The sequence below is a fragment of the Lepus europaeus genome, chromosome 7, assembly GCF_033115175.1.
Source record: "Lepus europaeus isolate LE1 chromosome 7, mLepTim1.pri, whole genome shotgun sequence".
Taxonomy (NCBI): Eukaryota; Metazoa; Chordata; class Mammalia; order Lagomorpha; family Leporidae; genus Lepus; species Lepus europaeus.
Window position 1 is genome coordinate 52,546,643 of NC_084833.1, and position 7,505 is coordinate 52,554,147.

General features: G+C 53.4%; 1 protein-coding gene across 2 annotated transcripts in view; it reads right to left on the reverse strand.

Annotated features, from left to right (window-relative positions):
• The window catches only part of TEAD1 (TEA domain transcription factor 1), a 281,212-nt gene extending 278,412 nt beyond the window's left edge, over nt 1-2,800 (reverse strand). For both annotated transcript variants that reach the window (XM_062196484.1, XM_062196483.1), the window contains exon 1: nt 2,700-2,800. The gene's annotated coding sequence lies outside the window, so the exon portion shown is untranslated. The remainder of the gene's footprint in view (nt 1-2,699) is intronic.
• Nucleotides 2,801-7,505: the final 4,705 nt, after the last annotated feature.

Consider the following 7,505-nt stretch of genomic DNA (forward strand, 5'->3'; position numbering starts at 1 on the left):
AATATCACTGAGCAGAAGTACATTCTTCCCAAATGTTCCCATTAAGAAATGCCCTCTCACACTTGCTGCCCGTGACTGTCATAACCAACAAAACACACAACTGCTGATAAATTGCTGGAGTTCAAGCAGGAGAAAGCTCTAACATTTAGCTCCTTAGGACTTATTTGCCCTTTTTCTAAATAAAAGGGGAGCTCAGTCGACAAAGTGAGTATATGAATACATGATTCTTGCTGTATACAGCAAATGGGAGGAGAGGAAGTCGACTCCCCCCACACACACCGTCCCAAACCCGTTCATAAGAGTAGCCCACTGCCTATTTGTCCACACACATTGTACCACAATGCAAGGAAGAGCCTTTCTATGGGAGAAATTCATTTAAGTCTGGCTCAAGCTAGGCTAGAATGCTCTCCATCTTAAAATTAAATTTCATTAAATATATGTTGCGGTGAGTTCTGATTTTTGTTTTGGGAAAATTAAAAAAAAAAAAAAAACTCCAATAATCGCTAAGGCATGCTCCCTGGAGTTTGTTATTTTATAAAGGATCACACGGAGGAGAACTTCACACCAAGATTCTTTTCTGTAAATCCTTTTGCTCTTTACTGTCACATTGGTTTTGTTTCAAATTGGCTTAAAAAAAAAATGTATTCTAATGTTCCCCTAAAACTGTAGATCACATAATACTTTCCACTAAGTAAAAATAAAATGGTCTACCTTGGCACTTCAGCGAGAACCAGTAAAGGATACAGTTTACCAGTTCATTTTTTATACCAACAAATAAAAGAACTGTGAACTCCGTGTAAAACCTGAAACCTAACAGCTCAACACAGAGCTGCACAAAGAAACACTAAACAAATATATCTATGACCATTTATGGAAATAGTGAGATTAGAAAAATAAGCCTTTCCTCCCCCCCCCCCCCAAAAAAAGAACCAACCATTCAAAAACTCGCTGTTGACAAAGGTTCCTCTGAATCCAACTGTCTTCCCTGATCCACTCTGTTACTAGTTCTACCGTTTCCTTCTAAAAAGGAAAGACAGCAAAGTTGAATCCAAGTCTGGTCCTCGTAAGCCGGCAGATGTGCCTGGGCCCAGAAATTCTGCTGTTTACAGAAGGGCAGGAGCCCAGCAGTGAAACGATGCAGCCCGGCCGAGGCAGAGACTTTTCCCCAACCACTGCCTCCCAACAGCCCAGCTGGCGGAGGAGCCCCCGCTCAGGAGCCCAGCACAGCTCCCAGCAGGCTGCAGAGAAAGGACCCACGGCTGGCAGACAATGTGCAGTGGATCGCACCTCCCAGCAGGGAGGGATCTGTCTATTCAGGTAACCACCTGCAGGCAAGTGGCACACCCCAAACCATCAGACCACCTTAATTCCCAAAGACAAGCCAGGTGGCAGATGGGGGAGAAGGAAGCCAGGGTTTGTCCTGAAGTCTTGGTGTTCTGCAGCCTTTCCAGTTATTTTATTACTTATGTACCTGACTGCTCTGAAATCACACAGGTTTCTGAGACCTTGCTGTCCCAGACCCGGGCTCCCTCCAAGGCACTGTTTTCAAGCCCGACCTTTTCCCATTCCCTATTCTTGGAACATCATCTGTCTGTTAAGTTTCCCCGTGCTGGCCGAGGTCAATTTTCATTTCTGCAAATCACAGGCAGCCACTTGCTTCTAAGAAGTTAATAAGCCTCCTGAGAAAGACTGGCGGCTGCTATTTCATTGTTTCATAAATATTTTTATACAGTGACACCATTCAACGTTAAGTAAATCCTGAAAAAGAAAGGCAACTAAAAACCAAAGAAAATTCGAATCTGGATTTTGTTTTCGGGGGAGGAAGAAGGTGGCGCGAGCCTCCCACTGCATTCGGCTCTTTTTAAAAATGTCGCTTTGATTTTTTTAAAAAATACACTTAAAAAAAAAAAGGGAACTCACGAAGTTGAACTTTCTTTAAAGCGGGCCTTTGGACTCTGGAAAACAAGTGTTGCTGCTCCGAACAAAGGCTCGGAGCGCACCCGGACTCGGTCCCCTCGCGGGGACCGCCGCGCTGCCCGCACACAAGCACACCCCCGGTATTTCCTACCGAAGGGAACTTTCCCAGCGCCAGTCTCCTCCCGGGTTTGGTGGTAACTGCGCCTCGGTCGTTTTTGGACACAATGTTTCTGCTGACTCCTGAAAATTTTCCACTTGAATGTGCAACACAGCAGCGGCGGCGGCGGCGGCGGCGGCCACAGTCCTGGAGGAGCCGCCAGCGCGACCGTGGCCGCTTTCATCTTGGGGACCAGGGAGCGAGACCCCCGCCGGCAGCCCGGGTCGGCGCAGACCCCGCGCCGGCCTCCAGGGGCCCCAGCGCCGGGGGGCGGCGCGCGGCGGGGGGGGGACCGGGCCGGTTCCGGGCTCCCCGCCCGCGCTCGCTCCCAACTTCTGGCTCCTGCGGGAGCCCCGCGAACAGCGCCCCGGGGCGTGTGCGCGCGCGCGCGCGTGCGGCGGCGGGAGAGGGGCGCGCGGGGGGCGCGGCGGCGGGGCCGCCTGTTGCCGCGCGGGCTCCCAGCGCGCGGCCCAACTTGGCGGCCGGCAACTCACCCGGCGGCGCCCCGCCGCTCACCGAGGAGGGGGCGCGAGCCCCGGCCCCCGGCCCGCCCGCCTCACACAAAGCACAGCCCGCAGAGAAAGAGCGGCCCGCACCCCGGCACCCGCCCCGCGCGCCAACTTACCTCAGCCCACGGAGCCGCCGCGGCGCCCGGCGAGTCCGAGGCAAACTTCGGGGCCGCTTCCCCCGCCCTCCGCTCGCCGCCCGGCTCCCGGTGCCCGGGCCGGGCCACCCACCCCTGCCTAGCGCCGCTGCTGCCCCGGGGCCGGCCGGGCGCGCCGGGCTGCTGCCCGCGCTCCGGGCAAAGGTGGAAGGGGTGGGGGGGCGTCACTGCATGGCCTGCCCCGGACGCGGCCGCCCCGGGCCCGGGCCCCGCCGCGCGGACTGGCCCGCAGGGTGGACGCGAGTCCGCAAAGTGCTCGAGGGGCGCCCGCGGCGGGCGGCGGGGCCGCGGCGGCGGCTGCAGAGGCTCGGCTCGGCTCGGGCGGCGCGGCGCGGCGCGAGCGATGCTAAGAATGTTCGGAATGAGGACAGGAATGAAATGAACGCCAGGACCGAACTCGCTCCGGAGGGGTGGGGCCTCGGTGACGTCATGCGGCCTGCCGCCCGGGGCCGGGGGCGGGGCCTGCCGCCGCCGGTGACGTCATGGGGCCGGGGCGGGCTCCCTGTCCCCCCACCCCCACCCCCGGAGGGGCGGCGGGGCGGAGTCTTGCGCCCACGGGGAACGGGGCGCGCGCGGGAGCCGCCCTCCCGCTCCGGGCCGGGCGCCGGGCTTTGTCCAGACCCGGGGCGGGGCGCCCGCGCGCGGGAGCCGGGAAGCTGGGGGCACTCGCCCGCGCGCGCCGTGCCTCAGTTTCCCCGCCCCCTCTACACACGCGGGGGTCGGGAAAGGGAGCTTCTAGTGCGGAGGTGAGGGCGGCGGGCGCTTTCTGTGGGCCGCGCTCCCCGCCGGATTTTTCCCGCCCGCCCTTTCACTTCACAGAAGTTGCCGGCTCCGGCTCCGTGGAAGTCCGTCCTCCGGGAAGAGGCAGGGCAGGATAATGACGGAGTTCGTAACAACCTGCCCGGCCAGCACGGTCTTCTCGGGAGCCGAGGCTGCCTGCTCGCCGCGCCTTGTGCTTTCCAAAAGTCATGGGTCCCGTAAAAACAAAACAAAAAACTTCCGAAGCCGTGGAACGCTGCGTCCGGCAGCTTCCCAACACCGTCTTGTTTGTGCAGGAAGTTCGTTTCCACACTAAAAGAGTCATTTTAACCCTGCCTTGGAGGTAGTGGCGTACCGAGACCTTGTGGGTAACTCAGAAAACGGGGATAAAACCGACCCCCTGGTGGGTAGAACGGGCCAAGTTTTGCACAGCTGTGCCCTCCTGAGCAGCTCCCGCACCCTGGACCGCGGCGCCTCTGGAGAAAAATGATGGCGCCTATTTTGTGCCGGAGGAATCCCTAAATGAAGATAACTGAGAAAAGGGAAATGGGACGCAGCGCAGGGTGGTTTCTGCAAAACATCGTTTCACTAATGCCCGTATTTATTTACAAGGCAGGCAGACTGGTTCACTCCCTGAATGAATGCCCACCAGGGCCAGGACTGGACCCGACCCCCCCCCTCCCCCACCCGGGAGCAAACTGCTGCAACAGGACATGCTGACCAGTATTTTCAGCAACTTCTCCCATTTAGTAGATGTACATTTTTAAAAATTTTATTTATTTATATATTTATGTGAAAGGCAGAGTTACAAAGACAGAAGTCTTCTATCTGCAGGTTCACTACTCAAGTAGCTGCAACGGCTGAACCAGGCCAAAGCCAGAAGTCAGAACCTTCATCTGGGTCTCCCACATGGGTAGCACAGGCCCACGTATTTGGGCCATCTTCCACTGCTTTTCGCAGGCTATTAACAGGGAGCTGGACCGGAAGTAGAGCAGCCAGGACATGAACTAGCACCCATATGGGTGCTGGTGTCACAGGCAGTGGCTTTATCCACTACACCACAATGTTGGCTGCAAGATGCACATTTTTTGAGACTCATCTTAAAAGCTTTTTTCCAGGAAGAATGCTCAACTAGGTATTTCCTCTCTCTGGCCCGGAAGCTCCCTGCTCCACATACACTGCTTGTATCTGTCAGTGACCATCATCTGCATGTTGCTGGTGAGGCCACCTGTCTGAGCCCATGCAGAGTAGACCGAGTCTCATTCAACTCAGCATATACTGTGCAGGGCCTACAGGCAAACAGGAAGTGGCTGTCACTGTCATCTTTGCCCCTAAATGTCCCACGCATTCTTGCGCCCCTTAGCCACCCGCTGGTCAATGCCCAGGACCCACGGATTTAGTGTTGGTGAGCTGTTTGCACCCAACACCTGAGAGCAGAATCAGCGTCTCCCACCTGCTAGACTAACAGCAGCCGCCATGTCTCTCATCTGTAATCAGCACTGAGCCTTTTTTTTTTTTTTTTTACCTCTGCCATCTCCACTCATCGGCACAGCACCTGTGTGAGTAGCCGACATCACCCCGAGGTATAATGGTGAGGAACTGAGATGAAGGGTGGGTTACTTGGCCTGTGGTTGCAGAGCTAGGACCTGAATACCTTCTGACTCAGGTATTCCATATTCATAACCCCTAACCTCCACTGCCACCAAAACGGAAATGAGTAGAAACCAGAGCAACAGCATACCATGCGGGATTCTGAGGACTCTGCATATATTGCCTCATTTGATTCCGCCAGCCACCCTGGCAGGTAGCTACTGTTATTATTCTCATTTTCTGGATAACGAAGCTGAGAGCAGACAGGTGAAGTGACTGGGTCCGGGTCCTACTGGTACAACCAGTGAGTGCAGAGCAGCCATCCAAACCCAAGCCTCCCAGCTCCCGATCTCATTGACTTTGTCATCCACTGACATGCCCCAGGCAGCGCTGCACTGCATACAAAAGATCCACCATCCACTACGGGACCTACCCTACGATGAGACAACTATGGACATCAATGGTGGCACAAGAGAGTCTGCTCCCCAAAAGCCAGCCCAAGGAAGAAGCTAATGTGGAACATAGAAGGGAAGCGGTGATCCATTTTGTGATAACAAAGCAAGCTGAGAGACTCTGGAAGCTAGAGAAGACCCAGCCAGTTAGAATTTACCCGCAGGGGCTGGCGCCGTGGCTCACTAGGCTAATCCTCCGCCTTGCGGTGCCGGCACACCGAGTTCTAGTCCCGGTCGGGGCACCGGATTCTGTCCCGGTTGCCCCTCTTCCAGGCCAGCTCTCTGCTGTGGCCAGGGAGTGCAGTGGAGGATGGCCCAAGTGCTTGGGTCCTGCACCCCATGGGAGACCAGGAGAAGCACCTGGCTCCTGGCTTCGGATCAGCGTGGTGTGCCAGCCGCAGCGCGCCAGCAGTGGTGGCCATTGGAGGGTGAACCAACGGCAAAAGGAAGACCTTTATCTCTGTCTCTCTCTCTCACTGTCCACTCTGCCTGTCAAATAAATAAATAAATAAATAAAAAAAAAACAAAAACAAAAAGAAAAAAACACCAACATAAAAAAAAAAAAAAGAATTTACCCGCAAGAAGCACCTGACTCAGGAACAGATTGCTGGGAACTACAGGTAAATTGTGTTAATAATGATGCTGTAAGTTGCCTCATTTCTAACTAGGTTCAGTTTTTTTTTTCCTATAGGAGCATACGTTGGTAGAACTGCTTTGAAAAAGTGAAGTGAAAAGCTAGTGAGGGTGTAGGACTGTATACTCTATGTCCACAAACTTCTGCTCTTAGGAACACACCAAGAGACGCTCAGGCATGTGTGCACCAGGACACATGTACAAGGATGTTCGTTGGGCATTTTTGCAATAACCTTAAGAAGTAACTCAAATGCCCTCTTATGGTAGAAAGGATACATGAGTTGTGGCGCGATCATACCATGGGATACTATACAGGGATGAAGATGAGAGAACAGCTACCTGCCACCACATGAATAAGCCCTACAAATATAAATATGAAGTAAAAGAAGTGCAATAAAAGAATTCACACAGTATTCTTATGTTTACAGAAAGTTCGAGAGCAAGCAAAATTAGGTGCAGCACTGAGGATGCTGGTGTGCCTGCTTCTCCACTTCAGAACCAGCTTCCTGCTATGGGCACCGTGGGGGGCAGCAGATGGTGGCTCCAGCAACTGAATCCCTGCCACCCACATGAGAGAGCCAGATGGAGCTTCTGGCTTCAGTCTGACCCAGCCTTGATTGTTGTGGGTATTTGGGGAGTAAATCAGCAGATGGAAGATCTCTCTCTCTCTCTCTCTCAGCAGATGGAAGATCTCTCTCTCTCTCTTTCTCTCTTTCTCTCTCTCTCTCTCTCTCTGTGTGTGTGTGTGTGTGCCTTTCAAAGAAAATGAGAAAAAACAATTGGAAAAGAAAATCAAGTGAAATGTAACAGCGTTGCTAGGGATATGCAAGTTAGGTGGTGAAACTGCAAAGAAGGAAAAACTAGATAGAACAGGAAGTAATGACAATGAATCTGGGGCGGTAGGAGTGGCTAGGGTTAGGGTGTTGGGACTCAGGAGGGCAACATGGAAGCGGTGCCTCTGGAGCGCTGGCAGTGTTCTGTTTTGCCTGGTTCCCTGGATGTTCCCCATAATGAGTCACTGAGGCGTGTATTTAAGCACTTTCATACATCTGTGTTATAATTCACAGTTTTTCAACAAGTTAAAAGTATGTTTAAAGACAACCACCAATATTCAAGTGCTTCACTTTGTTCTGAATCTATCACTTTTCATAATCCTTTTTGGGTACATTATTCCGTCTGTCTTCCAGATTTTCAACGTCACTTTATACTGGATCCTTTCCCTTAGCCTTGAAACACACACAAGCCTCTCTCCCACCTTAAAAGCAACAACCTAAAAATAACCTTCTAGTCTTTTAACTTCATTGTCCAGCTCCTGTCCCCTCCTCCCATGCAG